Source organism: Quercus lobata, chromosome 1, assembly GCF_001633185.2.
Source record: "Quercus lobata isolate SW786 chromosome 1, ValleyOak3.0 Primary Assembly, whole genome shotgun sequence".
NCBI lineage: Eukaryota > Viridiplantae > Streptophyta > Magnoliopsida > Fagales > Fagaceae > Quercus > Quercus lobata.
Window position 1 is genome coordinate 41,943,985 of NC_044904.1, and position 18,672 is coordinate 41,962,656.

General features: G+C 33.4%; 1 pseudogene; it reads right to left on the bottom strand.

The window, feature by feature from the left end:
- Nucleotides 1–351: 351 nt before the first annotated feature.
- On the bottom strand, nt 352–18,570 carry LOC115954160 (annotated as a pseudogene).
- Nucleotides 18,571–18,672: the final 102 nt, after the last annotated feature.

An 18,672-nucleotide genomic window follows, 5' to 3' on the forward strand; every position in this document is an offset into this window, starting at 1 on the left:
ATTGGTTTTTTTTTTTTTTTCTAAAAAATATTATCACATGATGTAACTGCTGAATTGGTAAGCCGTACTAAAAAAAACAGATGAAATTGGAAGGTAGAAGAACTATTCAACTTAGAGAATATTTCTTTTTCAATTGTGGACCGAACAGCCTTTTCTTTGAAAATTCACAGCCAATACAAAAAGATGCTCCAACGTAGGGTCATCTTCTTTACAGTCTTACTTTAATAATTGAACAAATAGGCTAAAAATGTAGGTTCTAATCCTACCTTAGGATAAATAAGAATGGATGAACAAATATGGGCAAAAAAATAAAATAAGTGTACAATTAAATCGTGATGTGAGATACTGGAATTTGCCAAACATAGAGTGGAAGCATATATACTCTCTTCATTGGGAACATAATTGGTCTAAATTGTCAACAATTCTAGGATTAGGTATCATGAAGTGGATCAGATAGTGAGGTTTTCTTGAATGACTGTAAATATCCCAGTTACAGTTCCTCCTACGTCTGGGAATGTTGCACAGCCAGGAAGAGGCTTCACCTTGCCCTGTTCGATCAACTTCGAGTGGATACTTGAATAGGTGACCCTTCATTTCTGTTACCTCATCAGCTACATATTGTCTCCAGTTGAGCTCGCTCAAGGACTTTACCCGCCTCACACATTCGAGGCTCTCTGGGTGCTTGAAACATCCTTCGAGAGCTCCAATGTGCTCTGCCCATAATGATACTCTATATCCATATATCTGCATCCATACATAAGAAGATAGTGGTGAATTACAGAAATCAAAATATGAATGCCAATAGCACTTGTTTTTTGTTTCCTTAAGACAATATTAACATTAAACTTTGCTGGGTGAGCATCAATAATGGAGACTCCAATAGTTTCTCCTAAACCCAGATTCTTGGAAATATAATGATGTCCATGATTGGTTAGGCAAAATTTTTGACAAAATGAGATTTTTATGTTATTTATTCCTAAATTTTTTGAATCATCTTTTGCCTTTTGTTTTTTATTTTTGTCTATTTGTTTTTTCCATCTAAAGTTCATATGAAAAAGATATATAAACTTGAAATATATGTTTTGAGTTTTCTTCATGCAAGAAAAGAAAAGATACCAAAAGTATAATGTGAATTCATATAAATAAATAAATAAACAAATAAAAGAGTTATGACATAGGATAAACACCTTGCATTGGTTAGTTTTAAATATAAATTGATTCATAAAAAACACTTTGCGTTACTATACTATAAACTATTAACGTTGTATGCTCTATTTTGTAATTGTAGATTGACACTTGGGTGGTTTAATTTTAATTATTTATGTGGAGAAAATAAATCTCATACTTCTCGACTTTAAACAAAAAAAAAAAAAAAAAAAAGCTTATACTTTTTTTTATAATTTTATTATCTTAACATTAAATTCATTAGTTAAATGGAGATAATATAGTTATTTAAGAGAGGGGGGGGGGGGGTGGGGCGGGACTTTCCATTCTTTAAGAATCTGGATACACCCATATGTTTTGGGGAATCCACATTCCCACAAATTTGAGGTTTTGTGGAAATGTGGATGCTGGATCCAGATTTCCTTGAGCTATTTACAGCCAAATAGAGAATCCTCTTCAAAAGACAAACCATAGAGATTTATAAGCTTTTTTCAAATAGATCAAGCAAACCTATAGCCAGAACCACACTCAAACACATTTGTTTTTTGTTAAGTACTTATTGCTTTGATAATCACAAACTTAGACAACTAAGCAATAACTAAGGAAAACACTCACACATAACACGCCTACATAATTTGCTAACTAGCTCATGAAATTTCAATGCTTAGAGCCTCACACAAGAAAAAATTAGTCAAGATAATTGGTAAGGAGATATTTTTATGTAATTGGCATATCCTTTGATAAAACGTAATTTACTTATATTTGGGTAAATTTAAGTAGGTTCAAGATGATCATTATAAGTGGTTACATTGAAGACATGAAGATTACTCAAGAACTACTCAAGACAAGTGCAATCTACAGGTCTCGCTACCTCCTCGACAGAAGCTTGATCTGTCGAGATTCATTAGAGCTCGACACATGTCTTGATCTATCGAGCTTACGGGATTCAGACTATAGCCAGTAACGTTTTTATTCTAAAAGGCTATTTGTTTACAAATTTATATAATCCTTATAGGACTAGGAAAACCCAAGGTTTGTGTAAACCTATTTGAAATAGGAGAGCTCATTAAGCTCCTATATAAAGGAGGTGGAAAAGAAAAACCTAACCTTAGAGAGATTCATAAGGTTTTCTTTTTGAAATCTCCTCCTACAGAAGAAAGAGTTCTTGCTGTATTTCTTGTATACCTTTGGGTTCTGTAACCAAGCAAAGTTTCTCACAACATCATTGAAAATTTGAAAATTTTATTGGTATTTCTATATGAAACTGTTGCAAATCAACTACAACAATCAAAGGGTTGCTGTGGATTTAGTCACGCATTGGGATCCATGCATCATTGGTTAGTCACGTACTGCAATTCGTGCATCGAACGGAAAGATTGCCACTACAATACAAGTCCAATTAGGTATTGGGGCAGCATCATTGAAAATTTGAAGATCTTATTAGTGTTTCTATATGAAACTGTTGCAAATCAACTACAACAATCAAAGGGTTGCTGTAGATTTAGTCACATACTAGGATCCATGCATCATTGGTTGTCACGTACTGCAATTTGTGCATCAAACGGAGAGATTGCCACCACAATATAAGTCCAATTGGGTATTGGGGCAGCATCATTGAAAATTTGAAGATCTTATTGGTGTTTCTATGTGAAACTGTTGCAAATCAACTACAACAATCAAAGGGTTGCTGTGGAGTTAGTCACGTACTGCGATTCGTGCATTGAACAAAGAGATTGCCGCTACAATACAAGTCCAATTGGGTATTGAGGTAAGGGTTCAACTGTAAGTTGGTATGAGATACTGGGATTCCTTTTACTTTTAACCGCTTGTTTTACTAATAGTAGATTCTCAGGAGTGATGACCTTAAATTCACCTGGTGGGGTTTTGCCTCGGTAATTTTTCCCATTCGTAAACAAATCACTTGTATCAAATTTATTTTCTGCTACATTTAACTTAATTGATGATTTGTTTGTGCTACCACGCTTATTGCATATAATTGAATCTAATTAATTCACTTGGCTAATTAATTGATTAATTTACCAAAATGGGTCAATACATTCTTGGCTTATCAAGTAGTATTAGAGCGGGCACACTCTGATTAGGTTTTAATCTTTGCTATGTGATCCATTGACCCCCGTTGTCATGGAAACTCTTGACTGTTTTGAATTGCATGATCTTGTGTTGAATGATGATGATGATATTCAAGATGCCTATTGCAAACTTTATAATTTTTGTATGAAATCTCTTGAATGTTCTACAAAATTAAAAGCTAATCTTAAAAAGGTCAACTTGAAAGAGATTAATTGATTGCAAAATTGGATGAAGCTAATAATTTGAATGAGAAATTTAAAAATCAAATTTCATCTCAGGTGGACAAAATTAAAAGTTTGGAAGGGCAACTAGTTGAATTTAAAACTGAAGTTGAAAAATTAACTAGTGTCAAACTTGCTGTTGAGCCTAACTCAAAAGAAAAAGATTTTTATATTCCTCCATTTAAAAGGAATAATAAAGAGTTGAAGGCTAATTTTGCTAGGATAGACAAAGGTAAAATATCTGATGTTAAATCTGAAGTTTCTAAACCTATGTCTAAAACTCCTCCCAGGTTGAATATAAATTCTGTTTTTTTTCCCTACTTGTCATCATTGTCATATTGTTGGTCATATTAGGCCAAATTGTCCTAAATTAAGGTTTTTGTCAACCTCTAAGGTTAGAACTCCTTTTAGGAAGCATAGTAATTCGAAAACTACTCATGTTTGTCACCATTGTGATGTTTCTGGTCACACTCTTCCTAATTATTTCAAGTTGTTTCCTTATAAGCGTGCCTCAAATAGGTCACATCCTTTGTCTAAAGGATCTGTACCTATTCTTGGTGAGTTATTAAAAGCTTTGAGCTTTTTGACTCAATTTCAGGAGAATTATAATTCTTCTATGTCCTTTAGTAGTCATACTAGGACACGTGCCTTTTCATCTTCACGGCTAAAGATTCGCGCTATGTGGGTGAGAAAGGAACTTAAGATTTAGTTGTCTTTTCTGTTGTCCTCTACTTTATTTCTTTCTATCTAAAATAGGACTTTCTTGCTTGATTTCTTATCTGTTTTTGGAATCATGCTTTCATGCATTTGCATCTATCTTCATACCTTCATGTTGTTTGTCTATTTTTGTTTGGTTGGTTTTTTTTTTTTCCAAATTTAAAAAAAAAAAAATCAGAAAAATACAAAAACAATGTGTGTTTTGTATATATTGGTACTTGTGTACCTTGAATGGTCATTGAAACAAAGTTTTCTAAATTTTGTATCTTTTGTAACTTATATGAGCATCTCAATCCACAACTAAACAAGTGAGCTTTGTAGCTCGTGTTTGGGATGAGTAAGATTAATTAATTTCTTGTACTTAACACTCATATCACTCTTTTTGACGAGAATGACTAAAAAATCCTAAAAGAAAAGCATAAATAATCATCTTACCGCTAAAGCCCGCCAATCATGTATAACATCTGTGTGCTTCGGCATAGCAAAATTGTGATGTTTGTGGCTTAACATAATTAGGTATTTCTTCTTTCTCTCTTATATGCCAATGCATGATATGCTTAAAAAGAAAAAAATATGCAAAGAATATAAAAGCAAAAAGAATCAAAATGTTTTTAAATATGGTTGCAAGCATGTTTCTAGAAGATGTGAGAGTTATAGGATATAAATCAAAGGTGATAATCCCCATCAAGCAATTATGATTGTGTGTGAGTTAAATTGATTCTCTCATATCTTAAATTGTCATAATATGAGACACTTATATACTCTTGCTATGTTTTCACACACAACACACAAATTCTTTGCTACTTTTGATACATGTGCAGGTATAATGTGATTTGGCCATCACAAGGGATACATGTGCTATTGTATGCTCACTAAACTGTCTTAACTTGTTTTTTAAATATAAAATTGATTAGACTTGTTTAGTGTGTGTATATGTGTGTGTGTTTTGGATCTATGAATGCTTTGCATTATGTTTGTTAAGAGATGTTTTTCAGAGTTTAACATGTTGATTGGATCTATATTTGAGTAGCTTGTTTGTTTGCATTCATCTCTTTGTGTTTTTCCACTCTTTGAAAAACTCTTTTTTTTTATCAAGTTCGACAGATCCTCAACAAATTTCTATCTATCAAGCCCCTTGGACTTCTTTTCTCAACAAATCTTATCGCATATTCGATCCATCAAGCATTCTAGACTTTGTCTTGATAGCTACTCGATAGCTTCTTGATCCATCGAGAAGCTTTCTATCTGGCCGATAGATTCTAGACAGAATCTCGATCCATCAAGGAACTTTTGCCGTCAACAGATTCTCGACAACACCTTAACAAATTCATATCTATCGAGATTTAGTGCTCGACAAATCTCGACAGCTCCTCGATCCATCGAGATAAAATTTCTATATATATGGTCATTTTAACATTGCCATGCATTGTTCTATCTTTTCTTTCTTTCTTAAACCTCTTCTTGTTGTGCTTATGTTTTCTTTTTCTTATAGGTTTATGGTTCCTTGCTCTCCTCATTCCCTCTGTGTCTATTTTTTTCTGTCTTCAGTCAAGTCTTTTTGCTTTTTATGCCCTTTGACAATCATGTCAAAAAGTTGGAGAAATTTAAGAATTGAATGTCATTCCTCAAGGGGAGTAATAGACTTAGGGGGAGAACTTCATGTTAAAAGGAATAAAGATTTTTATGTAACTAACTTAGGGGGAGAGTTAGTTTGAAATACTTTGATACTGATATATTTTTTTGTGTTGTATATCTTTTGGTTTTGTATTTATTTACATACATCATATGTTGTTTCTATATTTGATGATGATGTATGTGTTTCACTCTATCTCACATGTGTTGTGTCTTTTCTCTCTTTGTACACATGTTTCTTGTTTATTTAACTTGTCATTATTTTCCACATGGTACCTTGATATGTTTTGTTTAGCGCCTTTCAAGAAAGACAAGTTAAAGCCAAGTCAAGATTTCGAACCTTCTTCTTGCAGCAACTTCCAATGTTCAGATCTTTTAGACTAAGCTTATTTATTCTATAATTTTAAGTATAATGTATTCTAGGACATTCAATGTACTCTTGTGATTTTGTCATGGATTGCCAAAATGGGAGATTGTTAAGGACATATTTTTATGTAATAAGCATTTCCTTTGACAAAATGCACTTTACTTGTATTTGGGTAAATCTAAGTAGGTTCAAGATGATCATTTCAAGTGGTTATATTGAAGACATGAAAATTACTCAAGAACTGCTTAAGAAAAGTACAATCTGCAGGTCTTGATACCTCCTCGACAGAAGCTCAATCTGTCGAGATTCATTAAAGCTCGACACATGTCTTGATCTATCGAGCTCACAAGATTCAGACTATAGCCAGCAATGTTTTTATTCTAAAAGACTATTTGTTTATAGGTTTGTATAATCCTTATAGGACTAGGAAAACCCAAGGCTTATGAGTTTGTATAATCCTTATTAGACTAGGAAAGCTCAAGGTTTGTGTAAATCTATTTGGAATAGAAGAGCCCATTAAGCTCCTATTTAAAGGAGGTGGAAAAAGAAAGACATAACCCTAAAGAGCTTCATAATCCTTATGGATTTGTATAATCCTTATAGAACTAGGAAAACTCAAGGTTTGTGAGTTTGTATAATCCTTATTAGATTAGGAAAGCCCAAGGTTTGTGTAAACCTATTTGGAATAGGAGAGCCCATTAAGCTCCTATTTAAAGGAGGTGGAAAAAAAAAACTTAACCCTAGAGAGCTTCATAAGATTTTCTTTTTGAAACCCTAACCTGCTCCTATAGCAGAAAGAGTTCTTGCTGCGTTTCTTGTACGCCTTTGGGTTCTGTAACCAAGCAAAGTTTCTCACACCATCATTGAAGATCTTATTGGTGTTTCTATGTGAAGCTGTTGCAAATCAACTATAACAATCAAAGGGTTGATGTAGAGTTAATCACGTACTAGGATCCGTGTATCATTGGTTAATCATATACTGGAATTCATGCATTAAACGAAGAGATTACTGCTACATAAGGTTTTATTTTTGAAGACCTAACCTCCTCTTACAGAAGAAAGAGTTCTTGTTGCGTTTCTTGTATGCCTTTGAGTTTTGTAACCAAGCAAAGTCTCTCACACCATCATTGAAGACCTTATTGGTGTTTCTATGTGAAACTGTTGCAAATCAACTACAACAATCAAGCAAAGTCTCTCACACCATCATTGAAGATCTTATTGGTGTTTTTATGTGAAGCTGTTACAAATCAACTACAACAATCAAAGGGTTGCTGTGGAGTTAGTCACATACTGGGATTTGTGCATTTAATCTGCCGCTACAATACAAGTCCAATTGGGGTAAAGGTTCAACTTTATGTTGGTATGAGATACTGGGATTCCTTTTACTTGTAACCTCTTGTTTTGATAATAGTGGATTCTCAGGAGGAGTGACCTTAAGTTCAGTCGGTCGGGTTTTGCCTCGATAGTTTTTCCCATTCATAAACAAATCACCTGTGTCAAATTTATTTTCCACTGCATTTAATTTAGTTGGTGATTTGTTTGTGCTACCACGCTTATTGCATGTAATTAAATCTAATTAATTCACTTGGCTAATTAATTGATTAATTTACCAAAAGGGGTCAATACATTCTTGGCCTATCAATAATTTTGCAATGAATTACTATTTTATTATGGTGAAAATATCTTCCTCAACTTTAATGAAACTTAATGGAATTTTTTTCCCCTATACTGGTAGCCTTCTAGTTCACTTAGCATCTTTTACATGTACATTTACACAGACATATCTAGCAATGAGGTCAAAGAGTTCTGTTTTGTTAAGCTTACCTGTCCATGTGGACTAGAATGTTTGCTTGCCCAGGTATGATAAGGCTGATATGCACCCATTGCAATTTCAGTGCCTCTGGTGCCTTCCATGGACCACTGATTTATATTTGCAGATCCTAGTATCACATACTCATCATCCACTATCATTCCCTTAGAGTGGACATAAAACATAAAACGCCTACGCTTCTGAGTAAGTGCTTACATAACCAACATACAGTACACTTAAGCAAGACTAAAAAGGTGAAAGAATGATCTAACTGTAAATGAAAACTTAACTTTCGGAAAGAGAAAACTAAAAATTGTACTTAGGCAAATAAAGGGAAATACTTGAGGAGTCTTTACGGCAGCATAATTTCTTGCACCTTAACTGTCTTCCGTATCTGGTGCCCAGGCAAAAGAAATTCAAATAGTCTTGTGGCTCATTTGTTCTCAAGTCTAACCTCCTTTTAAAGCATTGTAAATCATTTCATACATCATCTGCATTGTTTTATGTTGCAGAAATCAAAATAAAACCAGGTAAAAATTATGTGGCAAGAAACCCATAAACAATGCCTTACAGTCTTAAGCATTAGTGTTGACTTCTAACTGATAGACATGACAACTGCATGCATCAAATGAGAAAAGCGAATAACAATCTACCTGCCAATAGAGAATCCGCTGAATGGGAGTGCTTGTAGGAACACCTTCTGGCCACATTGGGATAATGATATATGCAGAGAACCTCTGATTCGCTTTTATTTTGTTAACAATTTTGAGAGAAATTTCCATCGGTATTAAATTATTGGCACCTACAGGGAAAAGTATACTTTATTGCTTATTACTATGAATTCAATGATGTTCCCAACCTAACCCAACTTGTTATTATTTCTTCTCCAATATCCTCTGAAAAATTGAAAGAGCATACCTTTCTTGCCACATAGACAATTACCAGAAACGATTCAAAATAGCATAAAATACTGCAAGTCAGCTTATTGTAGAACTATCACATTTAAAAATTCAAATAGTATATCAATATTATTAAATAAACATGGTTTTTGGCCACCAAGCTAATTGTGTTGAGACCCTGTCCGAGAATTAAATTGGATTACACCAAGACAACACAACAAGAGCATCTGTATCTTTAGCTTTTTGCTATATCAAAATTCTCATATCTGAAACACCAGTGCTATATGACCATGTCCAGTAATGCCTTTTTTTTTCCTTTTGCAAGTCACTGGGTTGGATCACATACTTGTAAGAAACACATAAATCTCTGTTTGTGTTCTTGTTATGTAAATAAAATCAAAATCAAGGCAGTAACTAGATTGCAAAACCAAAAATTGACAGAGCATTTATACTAAAATTTGACTAAGAAAGTATTATATTTTTTCTAATTAAATTTTATGACAACCTACATCACATATTAGTAATAGAAATTCAAGGACTGAAACATTCAACAAGAAATGGAATCGCTTTGAATACCATTTCCATGCTGGCAAGGAAATTTCAAGAAAAGAAAAAAGTAACGAAGGATGATTTTTATAGTAGTATGTTCTAAAGATACAGAATTATGTCTCACTTCTTTATTCTTAACCTCATTTGTTAGAGTTCCTCACCTAAGTCTTTGTGAGAATCCCAATTGTATGATGACCCAAGGAAGTACTGGTTTTCAATATAAATGAATTTTTGGGCAACATGGATTGCCTTCACATATGCTGTTGTGAAATTTTAAAGTACTCGCAAGTGTACGAAGCTACCGAAGTATAGTTGGACAAGAACGAGGTCGAACCCACAGGGACTTGTATGAACGTAGGAAAATTAATTAAACCTTAACCAAATTAATCCTAATTTAGTTTAATAAAAATTGGTTATTTGCAATTAAATAAACTAAGCAAATAGTTAAACTAAGCAAAAGATATAAAACAATAAAAAGGATGTAAACAATCAAGAGAAAGGAATTAAGGTTTTGGAATCTGCCTTGTTAATTCATATCAGCATATATTTATGATCATTAATTTTTCCCAACCACTACATGATAATCTAGAAATCAACCTTGCTATCATGGAAAATATCATCATTAAAACTTATGTTTAAAAATCTAAAACATGTTCTTCTTCGCTTCTTAAGTATAAAATCAAATCATCAATTGTATCCGTAGCCAAACAAATCACAAGATATATCCAATTCTTAAAATCAAATCATAAATTGTATCCATTGACAGACAAATACAAGTGATATCCAATTTTATAATCAAGAATTAATAAACCAATCATTCAATTAATTAAGATAAATCCTAAATCATGAGAAAAACATGATTGAACTCATATCTAGAATTTCATCTTAGTCAATTGATATGAAACAAGAACAATTTAAATCATTAAAGAACAATTATTGTGGGAAAAATCAAATCACATAAATATTACTAATAATCCTTAATAAGGTTTCATCCTCAACCCTAATTATAAATTTAGCTACACATGCTAATTGAAAGAAAACACAAAAATAAAATACTAAACATTAAATTAGACAAATAAAATAAAATTAAATGTCATGGAAGAAAACCAAAGAAGTAGCTGCACTCTCTATACATTCAACCCTCAGCCCTCAACCCTAGCACTAGCCTCAGCCCCCCTCTGAATTTTGCCCTAAAGAGCCTTTAAATAGGTCAAGGAATCCTATTACAAGTTAAATTCCCGTTTGGAGAAAATCGTAGATTTTTAGGCTTCAATTAACCGACTATTTTGGCCCACTTAACTTCAGAATTCGGACTTTTGCTAAACTACAAAGTTGTAGCCCTTTAAGTTAAATTTTCAGCCCAACTTGAATCATCTCGATTGGACATTTGAGCCGAAAGTTATGCCAAAAATACTAACTGATATGCAATCTGGAATCCTAATCCGAATTGGACTTAGATTTGGTGCAAATTTCCTTTGATTCCTTGCTCCAATTGGACTTATATTTAATTGGGCTGGGCTTTTCTTGAATTCATGCCTAGCTGGATGTAATTTGGCTTGATTCAATTGGCCTAGCCCCACTTTGCATATGAAGCCCTTGTTACCTACAACACAAAGATATTATATAATCAGTCACAAAATAACATAAAAATAAGGCTAAATATGTAGATATGTGAGTACTTTATTGTATATATTTCATGCACATCATATGTTGTATGTATGCTCATGTCTATCAGTACATTCTTCCCACATAAGAGATTCTGTTACAACAATGTAAACATATTAGTTCATTACCTCCATTGGGAAATAATCAAATGTCTTATTTTAACAAGTGAGTTGAATATCCAAGGATTTTTCTCACCATGCTCATAGCATCTTTTGGGTCCTCTAGAAATCCTTTCACAGCATTGGAATCAATTGTACGAAAAACCTTCAATTGTGGCAAATTTTAGTCTCAAAAAAAAGAAAAAAGAAATCATGAATTGAAAAATCCAACTCCAATAGAAGATTGACATCAATTGTACCTGTACATGCCAACCCTCTGGATCATTCTGAGTTTGGCAAGGAAACTCTAATATCCCAATGATGTCAGGAATTCTTTCGATCTTAAGTAAAGCATCATCATGTGATGATGTTTTTATTAGCTTTTCAAGCCAATGAGGTTGTGATGCCTTCTGCCAACGCTCCTCAAAATTGGTAAAGATGTCATATGCAGTTGGACCCTCAATACGACAATGCAAATCATGCCATGGTTCTCTTGGATAGCCAACAAGAGGCTCCTAGTTTAAGTAGAAGTCAAATAAAGGATAAAATGGGGGGGAAAATACCCACATGAAACTTATCATATTTTCTAAAGTTAATTCCTTATGCTCAACCTTGTCTCTTATATTTCAGGTGTAAGATGAGACAAAATTAACACAATAACTAATAAACCATATGTATGTTATTGCATCCTGTTATTGGAATGTACATCAAGCAACTGCTTGGGTGTTTGTCTGTTTTTTTCAACAATAATAATTTTAGTTCTTCTCAGTTACACTAACAAAATCATACATGTATGCATGAGTTTTGCAAATAAAATATTCATCTTTGCCAGATATATCATAGGACAAAAAAAGGAGAATAATGATATTCCAAAATCTGGATCAACTGCACTCATGGAAACTAAAAAAATTAAACAAATGATTTACCGTGAAATTGGTGTTACAATAGTCATCTTTATGCACTGTTTGTAAAGTCCTAAAAAGAGGATGTTTAGGACTATCATATCGGCCCATGCATAAATCAAGACCTCCAACAAATCCCATGATCTTTCGTTTATAGTGACCTGCATCCGCATCCACAATCACTGTTTTCTGATGGTGGGTATAGATTGTTCCAATTTCCTAATAATAAAACATAAGAAAACAAGAAATTCAAAGCAAGTACCAATACAGAAAATCTCATTTGAGAAATACGTGCATATCTATATAAATAAATAAATACATAAATACATACATACACACATATGTATAAAACACTCATATAAATAGTAAATGCTATGTTTGTGTGTTTGTGTGTTTGTATGCAAATACATCCAATAAAGAACCACACCACTAAATACACAAAAGACAAAGATTTAATAGGTTCATCCAATAAAGCAGCATCAGGTAAGATTATGAGACGCAATTCTGTAGCTGCTGCATTCAAAGCAACGGCATGTAGTTGGACAATAGATAAATATATTGCAACTTATCTATATCAAACCTGCTTTTTGATCCAGCTATGTCCTTTTCCAACAGATTGGGGGCAGAGTAGAACTTGCACTGAAGAGTGTTTAAAAAAATGGCGAGTCTCCTCATCATTGGTATGCATGATGCCTTCCTGCATTTCATAGAAATCGGTGAATACATAATGACAAAGGATATAAAAATAACCACTTGATGCAAGAAAGAGAAAAATGATGCATAATTCTCCTCAAATCATAAATTTAAATGATAATAAGCTGCTTGGGGTCAGCCACTTGAATTGTGGTTTACCTTCCTGCCATTAAGTGGACCATACAAAGGAAGAAAAACTTGAGCAAAAGATAAATAATGGAACGTGTACAAATAAATACAAACTAGATAATTCATTGTCTGATAATTGAAATCTCGACTAAATTCAGAAGGGCTATTGTGAGGAATAAAACAAAATTGTATTTCTATTGTAATTTCACTTCACAAAACAAAAAACCATAATGATAAGGAAATTCAGTAACCATTGTAGTGTTTGAAGACAAAAAAAATTTTAACCAGCAAAGTATATAATGATATTTGATCCTAAATTGTGCTATATAATAGAATAGTGGTGACATATGCTAGTAAAATTTCTTAGTTCCTTACTGTTTTAAAACCCAAAATGCTCCTAGAGGTAGGATCATCCCATACAAGGAGCAGCACTCTTACACCTTCTTGTGACTTGATTTTGAGAAGATCCCCCAACATGTAATCTGTTGCATTATTACCATCTCGAATCAGTTTAACCTTCTGGTACATCGACCACCCTGCAATGTATATGAAAAGACGAGCCTGACTTATTGCTTCAAAGATATCATGCCAACAACTTTTGTGCTCATACTGAACATCACCATGAAGCTTCAAACTGGGAAGGCAACCATCATGAACTTGGGCATCTTGATATAGTGTCACTTTGTAGGGAATTAACCCGAATTCCCAACCTGTAAGAAACAAAAAAAAAAAAAAATAGAGAAAACACACGCCAAAGCAAACAATCATAGCACAAGACAATATTTACGTGGTTCGGCAATTTGCTTACATCCACGAAGTTGCAGGGACTTCACTATTATCAAGGAAAATACAAAAATCCCTGCAATTCTGTAGATGTAAGCAAATTGTCGAACCACATAAATATTGTCTTGTGCTGTGATTGTTTTCTTTAGCATTTGTTTTCTCTATTTTTTTTTTTTTCCCTCACAGGTTGGGAATTCAGGTTAATTCCCTACAACTGGTATCAGAGCCTAGGGTTAGGTTGAGTGGGAGCAATGGTAGAGGAAGCAAGAAAGGCGTCTAGAATAGAAAAATTTAATGGCACAGACTTCACATATTGGAGGATGCAGATTGAAGATTATCTCTATGGGAGGAAATTGCATCTACCTCTTTTGGGGACAAAACCTGAGACTATAAAGGCTGAGGAATGGGCACTTCTTGACAGACAGGTTTTAGGTTAACTCTGTCTAGGTCTGTTGCACACAATGTTGTAAAGGAGAAGACCACAGCAGATCTGATGAAGGCTTTGTCTGGTATGTATGAAAAGCCGTCAGCAAACAACAAGGTGCATCTGATGAAGAAACTGTTCAATTTGAAGATGATAGAGAATGTATCAGTAGCACAACATCTAAATAAATTTAACACTATCACAAATCAATTGTCATTTGTAGAAATTGATTTTGATGATGAGATTCGTGCTCTGATCGTCTTGACTTTTTTGCCAAACAGTTGGGAGACAATGAGGATAGCAATAAATAATTCTACAGGAAAGGAAAAGTTCAAGTACAATGATATACTAGATTTAATTCTAGCTGAGGAATGGTGACAAAACCTGAGACTATAAAGGCTGAGGAATGGGCGCTTCTTGACAGACAGGTTTTAGGTTAACTCTGTCTAGGTCTGTTGCACACAATGTTGTAAAGGAGAAGACCACAACAGATCTGATGAAGGCTTTGTCTGGTATGTATGAAAAGCCGTCAGCAAACAACAAGGTGCATCTGATGAAGAAACTGTTCAATTTGAAGATGATAGAGAATGTATCAGTAGCACAACATCTAAATAAATTTAACACTATCACAAATCAATTGTCATTTGTAGAAATTGATTTTGATGATGAGATTCGTGCTCTGATCGTCTTGACTTTTTTGCCAAACAGTTGGGAGACAATGAGGATAGCAATAAATAATTCTACAGGAAAGGAAAAGTTCAAGTACAATGATATACTAGATTTAATTCTAGCTGAGGAAGAGTTCAAGTACAATAATATACTAGATTTAATTCTAGCTGAGGAGATTCACAGAAGAGATGCAGGCGAAACCTTAGGATCTGGTTCTGTCCTAAACCTTGAGACAAGAGGCAGAGGTAATGATAGAAATTCAAACCAGGGCAGATCAAAATCCAAATATTATAATAAGAACAGAAGCAAATCTAGATCAGGCCAACAAGTACAATACTAAAACTGTGGGAAAACAGGTCATTTAAGGAGGCAATGCAAATGTCCTAAGAAGAAGAATGAAGATGATTCTGCTAATGTTATAACAGAAGAGGTATAGGATGCATTACTTCTCACAGTAGACAGTCCACTTGATGACTGGGTTTTAGATTCAGGAGTTTCATTTCATACCACTCCACACCGAGAAATCATACAAAATTATGTTGCAGGTGATTTTGGTAAAGTGTATTTGGCTGATGGTTCAGCCTTAGATGTTGTGGGTATGGGAGACATCCGGATATTGTTGCCCAATGGATCTGTTTGGTTACTAGAGAAGGTTCAACATATTCCTGACCTGAGGAGGAATCTGATTTCTGTTGGACAACTTGATGATGAAGAACATGCAATACTATTTGTTGGTGGTACTTGGAAGGTTACAAATGGAGTTAGGGTATTGACTCTGGGAAAGAAGACTAGTACTCTATGTATGACCTCACGTCCAAGAGATATAATTGTAGTTACTGATATAAGTACTGATACAAGCTTATGGCACTGTAGGCTTGGTCACATGAGTGAGAAAGGGATGAAGATGCTGTTGTCAAAAGAAAAACTACCAGAATTGAAGTTTATTGATTTTGAAATGTGTGAAAGCTGCATCTTAGGAAAGCAGAAAAATGTGAGCTTCTTGAAAACTGGTAGGACATCGAAGGCTGAAAAATTAAAATTAGTACATACTGATTTGTAGGGGCCTTCTCCGGTTGCATCCCTTGGAGGTTCAAGGTACTACATCACTTTCATTGATGACTCAAGCAGAAAAGTATGAGTTTATTTTCTGAAAAATAAATCTGATGTATTTGAAACTTTTAAGAAGTGAAAGGTCATGGTTGAGACAGAAACAGATTAGAAAGTAAAATGTTTGAGGTCAGATAATGGAGGAAAGTACATAGATAGAGGGTTCAGTGAGTATTGTGCTGCACAAGGAATTAGGACAGAGAAGACCATTCCTGGGACACAAAGATAAAATTTCTAATTTCTAAAACCTATTATAAAACAAAAATATAAAATTTGTAGCTTGTTCAACCTTTTTAGTAAAAATAATTTCTAATTTCATTTTTCCTTAAAAAATGGTACCAAGAAAAATATTGTGATAGTTTAAATTTCTTAATAACCACCCTAAATAAAATTCCTAGAGCCACCACTGTCGGCAGGAAGCAAATTGTCTTGCACACATCTTAGCTCAATATATTAGGAATTGTGTTGATTCTGTAGCTTAGATAAAGGAAAATCTTATTATATTGAGTCAGTTTTGGCTCAAGATGTAATGGTATTATCTTCTTCTTAATAAAGTTACGATATTTTCATAAAATAAAATAAAAAAGAGTGAAGTCTTGTTCTCAAAAAAAAAAAAAAAATATATATATATATATATATAGTGAAGTCTTAATAGAACCTTAGCAGCATTTTGGGTCATTTTCAAAATTAAATTAGGAATTATCCCAAAAGAATTAGCTAAAAAGTCATATATAATACTAATCTTATCACATGCGCTTTACACGTGGGATGAGAGGGTTTTTTTTTTTTTTTTTTTTTTTTTGTCTAGTGTCATAATCTTCCTTTAAAAAAAAAAGGATAAATTTGTTATGAAGACATGGATTAGTAGAAGAGTGTCCTATTTTATTAGCATTTTAAGTGGAGTTAGAGATATATTTTTATTAGTTTGTCCTCAAATTTTTTTTCCTAGTTAAATCAAGAGTTTAGAGGTATTTCTAAACTACATAAACATAAAAGTCGAGTCCAAAAAGGTTAATCCTATTATGCTCATAGTATAGATACCTATGTTTCTAATATCCAACACAATGAACAATGTGCACTGGAATCTATGTTTCATAATAAAGTACTCATAATTCATAAATAGCACATTTTGAATTCGTCGAGCCTTGTGACGCGGGCTTGAAACCCAAGTAGGGTATTAAGCTGTTTGGGAGGGATTGGGCTTTAGAGCTCACAACTGCCTTGTAGGCCCAAAGATCAGGGGGTGTTATCGCTCATCGTGGGCTTCTGCCGCACAGAGGGTGAGATATTGAAGTGTGTATCTTGGACTAGGGAGTAGAGAAGACTCTATGAACGGTCACTTATTCCAAATGTTTGGGGTGGGAGGCATCGATCTTATTGGCTTATCAAAGCAAATTTTGAATTCACTTGCTTTTAATTATTTATATTTGGTACCAAAAAAAATACACATCAAATCTAAATTAAGATTAAAAAAATAGTTATTTAAGAATTTCAAATCTAAAAGATTCTAAAATAAAAATATTAATAATAATAATAATAATAATAAAAGAGAGAGAGAGAATTTCAAATCTTTTATATATATATATATATATATATATATGTTGGAGCATTTTAATATTATATAATTAAAATTAATTTATATTACAACATAAATATAAAGATGTGAAAGTTAATATGAAAGATGAGGAGTTAGTGAAAATGTTTAATCCCACATTAAAAATGAGAGAGATTATTTTTTTCCTTTTTATTGTGGTGATTAATGGACTAATATGTATTGATTCAGATATTGTGCTAGATACGTGAGCAAAGAGGAGGTGAAGGGATGAGGTAATATCCAGCAATTAATCTTATAACACCCACTATATCATGATAATGGACCTAATAAATCATATTAATTTTGGTAGTAAATTCTTGAGGCCTATTGAGCCTATAAATAGACTCATTCAGATCCAATCATTTACTACTCAACAAAACTCGAATCATTTACCATGATGAGAAATCCCATTGGGAAATATTAGCATGTGTCTTTTGCAACTATTTGGGATTTATTTGGGTTGAGGTGGTGACTGTTTGGTTGTGGTCTAGCAAGCTTGGACTTACTTGCCTCCTCAATACGCTACAAATAATACAAATAATAATTCACTATCATATGAACTTATTTACAAATTTATAAAATCAAACCTTAAGTCTATATAAGTAAATTTTTAAACAAGTATACATATAAAAAATATAATTATTATATATAGTTTAATTGAATTCTCATGTTTACGAACAAATTATTATATTTGAGTTTGACTCATTTAGTAGTTAAGCTTAAACTTGGGTCTGAGCTTGACTTATTTACTAAACAAATGAATATAAAGCAAGTTGTTATCCTAGCTGAGCTGGAACTGTTTAGTTCATTTACAGCCCAATCTTTATTAAATTGTAGATTCTTATGAGATCTAATGCTCATAAACACCTATCCAATTAATCATTGTTATTGACTACATCAACTTACCAAATTAATCTTGGAGAACATGGAGAGGGATAGTGAGTAATCAAGTAAGCAAGTACTCCACGGAGAAGAATAAGGTGAAAGAAGTAGAACAGTGGTTAGGTTAGGTAAAGAGATAGAGGCAATGCAAAAGGTATTTAGACCATCTACCATTTTCATGTGGGGGTGTTGTGTTGACTGTTGATCTCCATCCAGTTCCAGGGGGAGGAAAACCCAGCTAGGGATAGAGGAGTTGGACTGGGCTCGAAAGTCAAG